The sequence below is a fragment of the Cyanistes caeruleus genome, unplaced genomic scaffold (genome assembly GCF_971803275.1).
Source record: "Cyanistes caeruleus unplaced genomic scaffold, bCyaCae1.hap1.1 HAP1_SCAFFOLD_78, whole genome shotgun sequence".
NCBI lineage: Eukaryota > Metazoa > Chordata > Aves > Passeriformes > Paridae > Cyanistes > Cyanistes caeruleus.
Genome location: NW_028255889.1, coordinates 2590006 through 2606139, shown reverse-complemented (window position 1 = coordinate 2606139; position 16134 = coordinate 2590006).

The following is a 16134-nucleotide window of genomic DNA, read 5'->3' as shown; positions in this document are numbered from 1 at the left end:
TTTAGGCAGTGTTTTCAGAAACTCGTTTTACGTCGTGTCATACTGCAATTCCTTGGAGATTGTGCAGAACATGTCATCCTTTTGTATACATTGCTTGTTAGTAATATAAAAAAGAATATTGGTGTTGGGTGACTCAGAGATAGCCAGTGTGTGTAAGGTGTAGTATACAGGGAATAAAGATAAGGAAAAGAGAAGAACTACTAATAGATACTGCTAAGTTTGGAAATGTAGATAGCATTAAGAATGAATAACACAAGAAGCAAAGTTGTTATTGAAATGAGTCCACTAGAATGTATTTCAGCACATTAGAAAGAATCCTAGAGGGTCATTTTTTGAAGCAAGGTCATGTGATTCAAAAGTGTAGCCAGTGGTAGCTTTTGTATAAATTAGAGAGTGATGAAAAGTGAGCACCTAAAGGATCTGTGTTGGAGTCTGAGGCACAGAGTGTGCCCTTGTCTCTGGTGCCTAGCTCTGACATCCAAGAAAACATTGAATTTCATTGAACAGCATGAAAACAACTTTTAAAATTAAGTAGAAAAACTAAAAGTGTAAGTTGTGTAGATCAGAGAGTTTTCTTAAGTCACTGGGTGAAAAAAGTTAAAATTTAGTGTATAAGCTAGTTTAGAAAACAGAAAACAAGAAGACAAAATGGCTACTTTAGGGTGTTGTCTCTTTTCCTTCTTCTTTCTTCTTCATCTTCTTCTTTTAGAGGTTTTTGGGTAGTAGCAGGTGATTGGATAGAGAATGCCGCAGTGCAGCACACAACGTCTTGGGTCATAGGGTCACTAAGAAAAATAATTTACGTGTCTATACTTAATTGGGAAAGATTAAGAATAAAAATAAAAAGGCTATGCAGTTCAAGGCCATTTTGTGCTATTCAAGCAAACTAGAGCCAAAGCTGTGGTGGACTGAACTTGTGCAGAAAGTCTGGGGAAGACCTGCCAAGTCTTTTGATAATAAATATTAATAAACGCAAGAAACAAGAAGCAAACAAGCCTTTGGAGAATCTTTCCTGAAACAGAACTGAGATAAGGGAAACTCCCCTTTGAGGAGGTATCCCAGAAGGGCTTAGCCCTGAGGAGACCAAGATTCCACAGCAGCAAGTGGTGTCCCATGTCTGTCGGTCAGTAAGAGCTCAAAGGATTTGATCAAAGCCTGCCTGGATCAGAGCAGCCAGTTCCTGAAAGAAAGCCATCTGGATGAAAATATCTGCTACCAAATTCCAGAGCTTCAAGGGCCCAGGACTCAGAAACATCGGATTCTGCTGGTCAGTAATCTGAAGAGATAGCCAGTAGGTCTGGTAAGCTCTGTCCAACCTAGGAGATGAGATGGAATATTTCTAAGGAGGAACAGGCAATTTTACAAAAATTAGAAAAAATAATAGAGCAGTCCTTACATGAAATTCCAACGAAAGAGTTGGAATTTTTACTGGTCTGGGTGAGAGAGAATTACCCCACCATTAGCAAGGAGCAATTGTTTGAACCCTATATATGGGCAAATGCAAATATGAGGTTAATAGAGTTAGAAACCCCGGGAATGTGTGTCCATGGAAATATGACAGAAACAAGTCATACTGTCTTTAATGTAATATATCACCCCCTTGCCAAGGGGGTGGAACAGGGGGAGAGGAAACCCAGCCACCCAGATCCGAACTGCCCTTTCCAAAAGCAAGGGAAACCCCCAAATCCCTCAACAGCGTGGGAGCCCCTGATCCCAACCCCACAGAGGATTTGGGAAAAGAGGGAGAGGTGTGGGGGAAAGCTGAAAAAGCAGAGGGTGTTGCGATTACTATGGAAAGCAAAGTGAGCAGTTTGGAAAAGTACTAAAAAGTACTAAAATCCATAGATTCCTAAAAGGGATTTATCTCCTAAAAAGGAATTCCTCTCTAAATACGGGATTTTAGAATTTTTTAGAATTTTAGAATATTTTTCGAATGGTACAAAACCCGTTGGAGGCTCAGCCGTTTATAAAACTGAAGCCAGAGCGAATTCATGGAGCAGCATCGCTACCTTGTGGGCAAAAAGCATCACAGCAGCTTCTAATTTTTTCTACAAATACAATCGAGAATATTTTAGACAAAAACGAAGCAATATCAACAACAGCAGGCGAAGGAATTCCTCTGTCATCGATTCAAATGCCACATTCTCTGCTTCAAGCCGATATTTCAGCTTTTCAAAAGACTGCTCCAAAGGACTGGTTCTCAGGACAGGACATCTCCAACAAGATTACAATTTTCTCCTGTTTTTCAAGATTTAAAGGAAGCTGTGTGCATTCACAATCCACAACCACTGTATTTTTCTACTATACCTACAGCTCCTCAACAACCAAAGCTACAATCTATATCAAATCTCCCTCAAAGAGGAGGGTGAGGACCTGATATGCAGGTACTTCTCAAGGAAGGTGCTGATGCTTTCAGAGAAACTGAGGACATTACAGTATTACCAGTGAGGCTTGGAAGAAGAGATGATGTTCCTAGATGGGAGCCTGTGGATCGCTGTCTTTTAAAGGATTTATTAGATGCTGTGGAAGGAAAAGGACTTGGTTCTCCACATTTTCAGCAATTATTAAGAGGTCTTTTCCTCAGCCATGAAATGACACCATATGACTGCAAGTATATAGCCTCAACAATTTTCACAGATTCACAATATATACTGTGGAATTCAAGATGGAGAAAAGCTCTCCTTGAACTGAGGAACAAATATGCAAGAGGACCGTATGCAGACATCACAGCAACTCAAATGGCAGGAGTAAATGTGCCGTATCACAAGCCAGAAATTCAAATAGCAGATCTGCCTCCAGAAGTGCTTCGAGATGTTGTAGAAGCATCTGAAAAGACACTGCTGCAAATTCAACCTACTGGAACCTCAGAAGGCATCTACACAGAAGTGAAGCAAGACCCTTCAGAGCCTTTCACTACCTTCATTGATCACCTCACACAGGTGATTGACCAGCAGGTGATGGATGAAAAGGTGAAGCCACACATGCTTCAAGGCCGTGCCTTCGCAAATGCTAATGCAGAGTGCAGACGTACTGAGAGTGCGTTGCCTGGATATCCAACCATGGAAGAAATGATAGAGGCATGTAGCAAGATAGGCACTCCGCATGTTGCGAGTGTTTCGACAGAAGAATTCGAGAGAATGCTCGAAGAACAACTCGAAGGATTTATGAAAATAGTAAAGAGTATGAAGTCAGGTTTTCAGTGACTCAGCTGTGCAGTTGTGATGGAAACATCGCTTCATGAGGGAGCACGCTTTCCATGTGGGAAACTGGGAAACATGAAAAAGAGCTGCCCATTGCAGAAAAAAGTACAAAGCCTTTGTCCCAGGTGCCGAAGAGGAAAACATCATCCCAGCCAATGCTATTCAAAAACACATGTAGAGGGAAAACCTCTAGCTCTGCTGGGAAACTCCAAAAACAGTGCAAAGAGTCACCACATGATGACACAAATGGAGATGGAGCGACAGCCTCAAAGTCAATTCCATTAAAGGCCTCCGGTCAGAGAGTGATCATCAGGGAATGCCAATCAGATTCCCTCAGCAAGACCATTTGTCAATTTCCCAGTGATCCAGGCTTATTGCCACCAGGTGCACAATGTGAATTGGCAACGTCCAACTTGGTTTGTTTTTTGAATGAGGATCATGCAGTACTCCATACAGGAGTCTCCGGAACATCGAAAAAAGAGGCAAGACTTCCTGATTATAGGCAAGGACAGATGCAGTATTTTGGGGCTTGTTATTTATCCATGTGTTGTTTCTGCAGACTAGAATGAAGAATTGACGGTTTTAGCTCAAGCTTTACGTCCTCCGTGGATCCTTTCGGCAAAACCTTTAGTAGCTAAAGCCATTGCTTTGCCTCTGCATGCAAATTATCCAATCAGACCATTGATCAGCAGGCAAGTTTTATCTATTAATGAGTCTACTGAAGTTCATGCCACCTGGGTAAAGCAGATAAGTCGCGATAGACCTGTAATCACCTGCAACTTGACATAAAATGGCAAGACAGTGTCAATTCAAGGGACAATGGACACAGGTGCCGATGTCACAGTCACCTCACATCTCTTCTGGCCCCAGGAATGGAGCTTAAAAACTCCTTTGAGTACCCTTTCAGGCAAAAAAGGAAAAGGATATGCCTGTGTCTCCACAGGTGCAGGACCAAAGTGGGTTCCTGCAAAGTGCGTGAAACCGTATCAAGCTGAGAAACAAGCAGACGAAGACTCCAGAAATCAAGAAGCCAGTACGCAAACGTGATTTAGCATGAAAACAGCATTCAACATCTTAGACATTGAACAAACAGCGTGCAAAATTTATGGACTGAGGACTTTGTGAGGGAGGGGTGTTTAATACAGAAATTTAAGAACTTTTGCGAGAGATAAGGTTGTTGAATAAGATCAATTAGCCATTGTATTTGTGCCTTATCTTTTGTTGGTTGCCTTATGCAACACAGTTTTGCCATGAATCAGTCGAGAGAAAATGTCTGGAGAGCTTTGACCAATGTGTCAAATCTAGACATCATCTGCTTGACTCATTCAGGGTCAGGGAAGCCATTCTAAAACAAGTAATCAAAGAAAAAAGTTGGTTTTTTTTGGCAAAGAGAAGAGGGAGATACAGGAATCCAGAAATGGAGAGACATTTATCTGTTTGTCCTATTCTCCAAAACAGTATCAATCCTATTTGCCATTGACAGAAAGGCTTCCAACTCTCCCTGGGTAAACCAGGATTTATAAAAAATTAAGTAGAAAGTAGTAGAATGTTTAGTATGCCACTGAGGTGAAAAATACAGATTTTATAGGGGTTTAATACACGGAGTAAAGATGGAGGAAGAAAGGTGTGGTCTTTTTTAGCTCTTCTTCTTCCTTCTTCTCCATGATTCTGCAGTTTTTGGGAGCACAAAGAATGTTTGGTTGAAAGTTAGTTGCAGTTTTAGTTATGTAAGTAGATATAGAAAACTTAGTTGTTAAAATAGAAAAACAATACACGTGTCCGTAGTTAACAAGGTTAGAAATAGATATAAAGATGAGGCAGCCGCGTGCTTCGGGGCCATTTTGTACCATCAGAGCAAAATGAGCCAGGTTGTGGTGAATTGAGCTTGTGCAGATAGTCTGGAGAGACCTGCCAAGTTTTGTAATAACCTTCTAATAAACATGAGAAACAAGATTCTAATGAACTTGGGAGTTTTTCTTCAAACCCAGAGAACTGAGATAAGCGGGACTGCCCACGAGGGAGGATCCCAAAGGAGCTCAGCCCAAAGGGGACTGAGAAATCTGTGAGAAAAGAAAAACACAGAAGTATAGAAGAAGAAAAAGAATAAGAGAAGTTACAGGTTTTAGGAGGTCTGTGATAGAGATGAGGAAGTGTTAAACTCGTTCCAACCAGCTGCCCAAAGCAGTGCCTTTAGTCTCTTTTCAGCTGGGGAGTAGCACCGGCCTTGTTGAACGCAGGCAGCAGCACGAGCAGGGCTCCTCCAGCAGCAGGGACACACCACGAGCCAGGAGGGGACCGTGGCACCAGAGGGGACTGTGGCACCAGAGGGGATTGTGGCACCAGAGGGGATTGTGGCACCAGAGGGGACCGTGGCACCAGCCGTGCCCAAGGCCTGAAAAGGGTGGCAAAGTCAGGTGGTGCTGCCTGGCTGCATGAACACCTTGGGCAGGGCGTGGTGAGGAGCCAGGTCTGGGGGCCATCCAAGGAGTCCTGTCAAGAGCAAATGGTTCTAATACACTCTCTGGGGAAAAAAAGGGGCAATCTTTTGAGTGAACTGAAATGCTAATAAATATTTGCTCACGTATGGTGGGGTTTCTCTGCAAATGGGCTTTGATGGGAAATTTCCGACGACATATAGTTTTGCTCTTTAAGTTGAGCAACTGAGGAGCTTTGTTGAGGAATGGAGAATTGTTTGTAGCTCAGTATTTTCTCAGGAGGAGCCTTGCATTTTAGCACAGGAGGAAGGTAAGGCAAAGGTTTAAAAGCTTCCCCCCCCTGAAGTGACACACTTTCTGAGGAGTCTGAGGAGAATTCCCCTCAGCCTCTGCCAGGGCTGTTTGCCTCCTCTGCAGGCTCAGGATTCTGGGAGTTCCAGGAGCCTCAGCTGCCACGGTATTTTCCTCTGAATATTTCTTGTTGTGCAGTATATAGGGAGAATATTTTGTGTGAGATTCTCCTCTGGGCTTTGAGGTGAATCTCAGTAATTCTGTTGATTTTCATGTCCAGATGAACTTTTGGTAGATAGGAAGGAAAAGGGAAGAGGCACCATGGAAAATTAATTGCTCAAAATTTGAGTGGCCCAACCACACTAAAACTGAAGTCTAAACTGAAAGAAAACTTTTATTTTTTTTTTCCTTGGTAGGTGGGTTACAACATGAAGGGTAAATAAAGGTCTTTGAAAAGGTTCAGCCAGAACCCAGCTGTATGAAAATCAAAAGGGATAAGACAGGGCATGGGAAGAATCTTCAGCCCTTCCCGTTGAAGGTAAAAGAGTAGGACAAATGCCTCTGGCTGTTACCCACAGGTAATGTGTTATTTGTAGCCAAGAGCAGATGCCCCAAGCTGCTGGTGGCCCAAGCCCTGCCATGGCTGTCCCACTTTCAGTCCTAGCTGGACCAGGGTGGCTGGCTCGGGAGGGGAGGAGGTGGGGGGATCTCAGGGGGCTTCCTCTTCACAGGCGGGCTGGGGGGCCGTGGGGGAGGCACGGAGTGCTGGTGCTCTGCTTTCCAGGTCGACTCCTGCTTCTGAGGCCACATCTGAGAGTTGATGAACGAGGCAATCTCTGGGCTCCCTGAGGGCAAGGGAGAGTCACACCTTCTTGGCTGGTATGCTGGAGCTGCAGCAGGGTGACTGTGGAGAGAGGAGGTGGCTGAGGCCCCCAGCTGCCGTGGGCACTCAGGGACCCTCCTGCACAGCAGGGCCCAGAGCGGCCAAGGCTCCCCAGCACGGCTGGAGCTGCTGGCACAGCTTGGCCCAGCTGGACAGCTGCCCCTCAAGGCCCTGGCAACCAGGGGATGGCTCTGGGCAGGGTCCCTGGCCAGGAGCGGGCCCCAGAGCGCCTCTGCCTTTCAAGGGCAATCTCGTCCCCGCTCTTTCTCCTGCCCACCTTGCTTTGCCTCTGCCCGCTGCTCCTGGGGCTGCTCTTGGCCAGGCAGCCTCAGTGGGAGCCAGCACTGGCTGCAGCCCCAGCGGGCTCCCCAGGACAAGGCCCAGCAATTAAGAGGCCAATGAAAGGCCTGGGCAGCAGCAGAACTCTCAGCAGAGTTATTTGGGCAACCACTGATTACCCACAAGTGCACAGCAGCCTCACTGGGAATGTTTCCTGACTATGAGCAGCCTTTCAAGAAGCTGGAGGGTGGAGATGAACAACAACTTACCGTTTCTTGTCCTTCCACCACTGGAATCCAACATAGCACAGGACCATGGAAAGTGGCACTGTGAACAGTGTCACTGCTGTGCCTATCATGCAGGACTTGCGCACATCCTGCGGGCAGAACACTCTTGGGGTGCTTGGTGGATTCTCAGCATTTATACTGGACTTGCCAAGTGCATCTGTGGGAGCAATGAGCAGCATGAGCCTGTGCTGTGCTCCATTGCTGAGCTGGCAGCACGGTGGATACGGCCAGGACATTCTCTGTTTCCCCCAGAGCTGGGGCCTGCAGGCACCTTGCCACCCCTTGGCACAGGCTGTGCCACCCAACAAAGCCCAGAAGGCCGAGAGCAGAGCCCGGGACAGCACAGCTGCTTGGGCAGTGGCTCCTTCCAGGGACACGGGCCAAACCCATCCCTTAGCAGCCACTGCCACCCCTGACCCTCCCTGCTCTGTGACAGCTCCCCCAGCCCAAGGGGACAGAGCCAGGCCCTGTAAGGGGCCAGTGCATCCCCTGCCCGGTTGGGAGCCAGGGCTGGCTGTGGCCCTGGGCTCACGGCAGGGCTCCCACTCTGGGCTGCTCCTGTGTCTTGGGCCTCTGGATGCTTAGGGCCAGCTACAGGAGCAGCTGCTGGGGGAGAGATGTTGGTGCACAAGTCCCGATTCCCAGGGGCTGGGAATGAGCTCCAGAGGCCTGGAAGCCGCGGCACCTCCAGCTCCATCCAGGCCCTGAGGGAAGAGCTGCTGGCACACAGCCCTGCCGAGGGAGAGCCCAGCACAGCAATTACCTCCTGTGCCTGGGCCTGGCATCTCCTCCTTTCCTGCAACAGGAGCTGGCACAGGGCCATTCCTTCCTCTAGCATATGCCATCATCTGCACAAACATCTGCTCCAGCACTTGAGAAAGGAAAAGGGACAGCTGCATAAGATAAAACTGTTCACCATTAGGGGAGGTGGTATCTTCAGGAGGCAATACTTGTTAAAGTCATGGATAAAGGTCAGGAAAATATCCAGGTTATTGGGGCTGGGCCAGGGCTCTCCCTCCTCCAAACAGTCCCTACACCTGATCTAGCCCAAGACAGAAATTGCAGGGGATCTCAGGGTGTGCATGGCCCACGCTGCAGTTTGGGCTCCCTGCCAGCTGATGCCAAATGCCTTCCTGCAGAGGCTGGGAAGAAGCTGCAGCCAGGCCAGGCTGGGAAACAGCCCTGCAGGCCATGAAAGCAGCAGCAGGGCAGCAAGGCTGCCATGGATCCCTTCCTGCTGTGCCGGGCACGGCGTGTCCTGATGTGCCCCTGGCCGCTGAGTGTCAGGAGGAGGCTGAGGGACATGAACCCACCACGGCGTCTCTCCAGATCACTCAGCATCTTGTCCAGAAGTTGGGATGCCTCCAGGGATTTCTTGTCTTCCATCTCTTTGTTCTTCCATCTTGGAGGACCTTAATGGAAAGTAGTTCCATTTCTCCATCAGTCCAGAGTGGCAATGAGTGCACCTGGGTGACTGGTGCCCTCCAAGGCACTCCCTCCTCTCTGCCTTCCACTCAGGAGCAGGAGCAGGGGGATCACGTGCCTGCAGTGTCCCCAAGTGTCCCCACAGTGGGAAGGAAGGAGCCCCTTGCATGGCAGTCAGGGGAGAAAGGTCTCCCTGGAGCTGCCAGCAGCTCTGAACTGAGCCCCAGGCAGGGCCAGGGCTTGGCAGCAGCAATGGGAGCAGCTCAGGCCCCCTGGGGCTGGCAAAGGAGCCACCGGAGGCACAGCCCCGGGGCACAGCCCGGGGCCCAGCCTCTTCCTCTCTGCTCTTCTCTGTGCCTGCACAGAGCACATGGAAGGTGACACTGGCATTGCACATAGGAGGAGATTGACAGCTAAATGCTCCTTCCTCCCACTGACAGCAATGCTGTGGGATCACTCAGGGCTCCAGAAGGGAGTGGGGCAAGGTTTCCAGAAACCATCAACCTTCAGACTCTTGAGGGAAATGGCATGAGAGTGAGCTCTTGCCACACTCACACTGATAATTCTGTGCAGAAATGGACATAGAGAACTTGCCTCCAGCATTCTCCATGGATCTCAAACCATTATGTGCCAGGGCTTTCAGATGCTCCATGTCATGATCCCAATCTAGAAGGGAGCACAGATCAGAACCATTCCATGGTGTGTTGGGACCCCCTTCTGCCTTAGGGAACTGGGCACTGCAAGGGGGTCGGGGAAGGCCATGGGAGCCAGATGTCAATGGACATGGCCAAAGCTGCAGAGGGGCCTGGGCAGCTCTGGGCTGGCCCTGGACACTCTCAACACCTTTTCCATGCTCTGTGCAAAATCCCTGAAAGGCAGGTACTGCCAAGCAGCAGAGATTTACAGCTCAAGCCTCAGCAGGGCTCAGGCCCAGAGGCACAGCAATTACCTCCTGGGGCTGTGCCTGGCATGGCCTCCCTTCCTGCAGCAGAGGCTGCCCATGAGCCACTGCTTCCTCCGGGAAAAGGCACCTTCAGCACAGCCTTTGGGTTCATCTCTGGAGAAAGGAAAAGCCACAGCTGGATCAGATGGAACCATTCCCCTTTCAGGGAAGTGGTGTCATCATGATGGGATACTAGTCGAGGTCAAAGATAAGGATTAGGAAATCATATAAACTTATGGGATTGGCCAGAGCCCTCTCTCCTCCAAACAGCCCCTACACCTGATCTACCCCAAGACCAGGAAATTGCAGGGGATCTCAGGATGTGCATGGCCCACGATGCAGTTTGGGCTCCCTGTCAGCTGATGCCAAATGCCTTCCTGCAGAGGCTGGGGAGAAGCTGCAGCCAGGCCAGGCTGGGAAACAGCCCTGCAGGCCATGAAAGCAGCAGCGGGGCAGCAAGGCTGCCATGGATCCCTTCCTGCTGTGCCGGGCACGGTGTGACCAGATGTGCAGAGAAAGCCCCCGGCCGCTGAGTGTCAGGAGGAGGTTGAGGGACATGGACCCACCTTGTCCTCCCTGCAGCATTTCCTTCAGCATTTGCTGCATGGTATTGGATGGCTCATGGGGTTTCCAGTGTCCTGTAGCTTTGTTCTTTCCTCTTGGAGGACCTTATAAAAAAATATATATCCATGTCCCAGGAATGGATCCTAAAAATCAGGGTTCAGCTTGTGGGATCAGCAAGGACACCATACTCACCCCTGTGACGGGAGCTGGGCTTGCGTGCAGCATCCAGCCCAGGAGCCTGGAAAGTCCTCCCTGCAGACACACCTGTAACTCAACAGCCACAGAAGCTTCTGTCATGTCTGCTGATCTGCACAGGCAGCACTGAGCCGCAGGAGTGCTGAGGGGATCACGCAGGGCGAGGGTAACACACGTGCACAGCTCTGTCCTGGCACCTGCAGCGATGCTGCCCTGGCTGCGATTTGGGCTCTGAGCTGGCAGCTCTCCCAGGGGGAAAGGCCTTGACCTACCCTCACCATCTCCCAGAGCCTCAGTCCTGGATGTGGGTTGAGAAGCCAGATCACCTTCACCAAGAGGCTTGGCTGCAAAGAAAGGCAGGACAGAAGAGCTCCCGTGGCTCTGTAGGAGATCCTCAGGCTCCCTGGGGCTGGCAAAGGAGCCACACGAGGCACAGTCCCGGGGCACAGCCCTGGGCCCGGCCCCTTCCCTCTCTGATCTTCTCTGTGGCTGCACAGAGCACACAGAAGGAGACACTGGCATTGCACATGGGAAGAGATTAACAGCTAAATGCTCCTTCCTCTCACTGACAGTAATGCTGTGGGATCACTCAGGGCTCCAGAAGGGAGCAGAGCGATGTTTCCAGAATCCATCAACCTTCAGACTCTTAAGTGAAGTGGCACGTAAGTTCTTGCCACTTCGACAGTGATTATTCTGTGCGGAAAGGGACATTGACAACTTGCCTCCAGCATTCTCCATGGGTCTCAAAGCGTCATGTCCTAGGGCTTCCAGATGCCCCATGTCACGATCCCAATCTAGAAGGGAGCACAGATCAGAACCATTCCACGGTGTGCTAGGATGCCCTTCTGCCTTAGGGAACTGGGCACTGCAAGGGGTTTGGGTAATGCCATGGGAGCCAGATGTCAATGGACATGGCCAAAGCTGCAGAGGGACTTGGGGAGCTCTAGGCTGGCTCTGGTCACTCTCCACCCTCTTTATAGGCCCCATGCAACATCCCTGGAGAGGCAGCAGGACCAGCCCAGGGGCTCTGGGGACTCTCTCCCTCCCACAGAGGAAACCCTCCCTGAAGCCCTGGGGAAAACCATCCCCAACGCTTCCCAGGGAGAAGGAAGTGCTGTCCCAGGAAAGGGAAGCCAGGCCCTGGGCTCACCTGCTCGCCGTGCTCGCCACGGAGCAGCCTGGGCAGCCCTGTCAGGCAGGGCCACTGCCAGGAGGAGCAGGAGGAAGAGGCGCAGAGCAAAGGCCATGGTGCCTTGTCCACTGCCAGTCCTGCAGCTCTTGCTGCCACCACTGTCCTGACACCGCTGTCCCAATGTCAGCACCACTGCTGCCACAACAGTCGTGGTCAAGGACTGACTGCTCGGTCCTTGTGGTGCTGTGCAACCACAGGGCTCTGGGACCTCTGTGACCTCAGAGCCTGCTGTCACCTCAGCCTGCTGTCACCCCAGAGACTGCTGTGACCTCATGGCCTTGGCTGTACCTCCTGCAAGTGTACTCCCATCTGTACTCCAATCTGTACTGGACTGATTGTAAATCTTTGACTTCATCAAAGGGTCATTGCTAAACAAAACCTTGGTTTTGCCTGCTGACATTGCTGGTCATGTTCTGTCCCATGAGATGCTCTTGATTGTTGCCTCTTTTCCTGGGCATGGCACTGGAGGAGGTCCAGGCCCAGGTGATGCCACTGAAGGAAATGTGCCCTCAGCCCAGGGACACTCAACACAAACTCCCCCAGCCCCTCGGGGCCCCGCTGCTGGTCACAGCAGCCCCTGCCTGGCTCCTGCCTGCCCACACCGTGGTCAGCCCCGCCTGCTCCTGGACATGGAGCTCAGCCAGGGCTGGTGCTGTGTGGGCTTTGCTGGTGGTACCAGCCAGACACTGGGGTGACAGCTCCATCTCTTTATTGGAACAGAAGAGCTGTGTCAGGCCCTGCCCTGGCAGGAGGGACCCACCTTCAGTCCAGGCCACAGAGCAGGGCGGGTCCCTTCAGGGACACAGGGCCTTGCTTTGGGTGGTGGCAGCATCTGCACAGCAGCAAGCTGATAATGCAGCTGTGACAGGGACATCACGTATGGGCATGGAGATGTGAATTGTGTGGTGCAGGTGTCTCTGAGGGAGGTGTTGGCCTTTCCTGTGAAGCTGCAGAGGGGGACCTGTTGAGAGAGGAGATGGCTGAGGCCCCAGCTGCAGCTGGCACACAGGGACCCTCTTGCACACTGGGAGATTCTCACTGTGCTCAAAGTTTCCCTCTGAAGACTAAGAGCTGAATGTGGATGGGCTTAGCAACTGGTCTGCAGGCCAAACAATTGAGGTAGCAAAAGAAGAAATTGAGAAAATACAAGTTTACCCATAGCAAGGAAGAAAGCAAGGCCGTTAGCATGGAAACCAATAAAAAGGTGCATAAGGCGTATTTGCAGTTGTAATAAATGGAATTGGTTCATGCTCACTAAATTGTAGCTGTTCTTAAAGTTATGCTTAGAAACAATCAAGAATCAGTGTTACAAAGCAGATGTACCCCTTTGCAGATGTCACATGTCAAAATTAAGGTACAGGATGTAGTTTAGAAGATAAATGGTGTCTCAAGACCAAAATGGCCTTGAGATGGACCAAAATTAGAAGAAATTTAGGCATTGGGCGTAAAGATTAGTAAATATAAGGCTAATTAGTAGACTAAGATAACACAAGGCTTAGTACGCACACGCAAACCTGTAAGGTTATCCAAAGGACAATGAGGAAAAGGAGAAGCCTTCACCAAAAGACCACCAAAAGAAGACTGAAGACCTTCTGACAACAAGTGAGGCATGTGCCATGAATAAAAATGATGTAAAGTCAGAAAAATCAGAAATAGGAGGAAACTTACAGGAAACATTAATGAATATGTATAAGCATACAGTATATGAGTTTAGCTTGAAGTGCTTTGTTTTGAACGTGAGGCAGGGTGGGAAGCCTCCATACCCTGGTGGGTTTTGCTTATGCTTTAATCATACTTAATTACTAGTAGATTATATATATAAATTTTAATTCTTTATTAAACTGTATTATTTTACTAAACTATATTCCTTTATACCACATTGCTCTTCAGATTAGTAAATTGTATTCATTTTTAATTAAACTGCCATTAAGCCAAGGGACCTAGTTGTCAAAATTCTAATTTCATTTATAAAAGTATTTTAACAAAGAAGGCTGGTACAACAACATTGGTATTTAACAACCGTGACACAATATGAGCTATATTAACAAAGAAGGCACCTTATGATGACAACATTCTACTGTTCAAACTGTAAAATATCTTTCTGTATTGATCAGGAGGTCAGGATTTACTCTTTACAATCCTGATGCTGAATATCTCCTTAGGGAGTCTGGTCACAAAGAAGAATGAATCCCTCGCAGGCTGCCCCTGTTTGGACAACCTGCTCCTCACCCCGAGCCTCAGCATGTCTGACATGGCCCACCTGGGACTGACATCCTAAAACATTGATAACATTTATCAACTTCTCTTTATCAATAAAATTGAATTAATTAATAAAAATAAAATTTCATTTTTATAATAATATTGTTTTGTATTTTTATAACCTAATTTTTATATTTATATAAAATAATTGATACATTTTTAGCAACTAAAAACATTATTGGTCCTTGGTTCAAAGTTCCACCTTCATTAATTAATTGATCACTATTTCTCCCTCTTTATGCTAATTACACCTATTTTTAGTCCTTTGATCATATTTTTTAATCATTTTCTCAGACAGGGTAAAAGGGACCACTTTGGGGTCCACGGAAACTTTTCTGAGGAACATTTGGGGCAGTTTTGTGTCTGGGGAGGGAATTTAGAGAGAACTTGGTGGTCTGGAGGACACTTGGGGGAGTCGGGTGGGCACTTGGAGGGGTACTTAGGGATTCTGTGGGACAATTCGGGGCCTGGGGGAGCACTTGGGGGTCCAAAGGGGCGCTTGGGGGTCAGGGACGTGAATCTGGGGGCCCTTCGGGGACCAGGCGGGCACTTGGGGGGCTGTAACGGGGAATCTATGGGTCGCGGGGGATGATGGGAGCTGTAGGCGCTGATGTAAAACGGTTTAATGGGGCCGCGGAGCATCACGGGAGTTATAGGCGCAGCTCCAATGGGTTCCAGTGGGGCGTGGGGCATGACGGGAGATGGAGTCCCGGCTGCAATAGCGTTTTACGGGCGTCGCAGAGCATGATGGGAGCTGTAGTCCCGTAAGTGGCTCGGAAGGCGCATTTGGCGATGTGGGGAGGTACTTGGAGAGCATTTCTGCGTCCGAGCCGTGGCTGCAGGTCCTCGGGGCGAATGTATACGGCTCGGGAGCACCTAGGGAGAACCTGGGGAGCTGTAACCGGGCTCTTTGGGGCGCGGGGCACAGCAGGAGGTTTGGGCGCGGAACTGTGTTCTGGGATGATGGGAGATGAATTCTCAGCAGTGTCTGGAAGGGGCATCTGTGAGGTCGGGAGCATTCAGTGATCCAGGGACGTTTTGGGGGGTCCCGAACGGGCGCTGAGGGGGCACTCGGGGATCCTGAAGGGTCTGGGGGACACATGGGACCTATGGGGGGCGATCCCAGGGTTCTGGGGAGCGCAGGGCATGTTCCCAGTTCCTCACAACCTGGTCTCAATTGCCCCCTGCAGGCTCCTACTCACTGCCAGGACGATCCCAGTATGATATCCCAGGATGATGTCAGTACACAGCCAGTGCAATCTCAGCCAGTGCCAGGATGATCCCAGTACAAACCAGTCGCTGCCAGTGCTGCCACTCCTGGGATCCCCCAGCCCTCTCTGTGTTCCCCCCTCCCACATTTCCCCAGAGGAGCCCCAAGGGCTGGCAGTCCCCAGCCAGGGTCCCCAGCCAGCCCAGTTTTGGGGGATCTGCAGCCCCCAATTTTCCCAGTTTCCCTCTCCTTTTCCCTGGGCCGGGTTCCCTCCATCCCCAGCGGGTGGGAGCAGCGGAGAGCCCCGCGCTGCCCATCCCGACCTATCCTGGCTCCATCCCCGCTCCTGCTGTGGGCTGTGAAGGGTTCGGGAATGGGGCACCGAGGGTGTCACTGCTCCTGGGGGAGGAGGGGGAGGGATGGAAGAGGAGGGATGAAGGAGAGCAAGACAGGATGGAAGTAGGAGAAGGGAGTGGTGTTAGGGAGGAGGTGGAGGAGGGAGGAAGAGGCGGAGCAGGAGGAAGAGGAAGAGGAGGGACAGAGGAGGATCAGGGAAAGGAGAAGGAATCACAAGGTCCAGCACACCCTGAATTCACAACCCCCACCCGTGGGATCATCACCCCGCATCCCACAGCTGACCGGGGTGGGGGAGCTTGGCCCTGGTATCCTGGAGGGTTCCTGGGTTGGGTTTTTTTGTGGGTGATGTTTGAAGAATGAAGAACTCCAAAGCTGTATGCAAAATGCCCCTTGGGGGAACATTGGGGGGTCCTGGTGGCAGCTGCTGGCAGAGGCAGCCTGGAGGAGCAGAGCCCTGTGTCCCCCAGGACCCCAAAGTGGGGAGCCCAGAGAGGAGGAGCTCTGCAATTTGTTGGACCCTCAACCGCCTGGAGAGGGGCAGGGAGAACTCCTTGGACCCCCTGCACCCCAAAGCAGAGAATAAGGGGAGAAGGGACTCTGAAGCCCCAAAAACC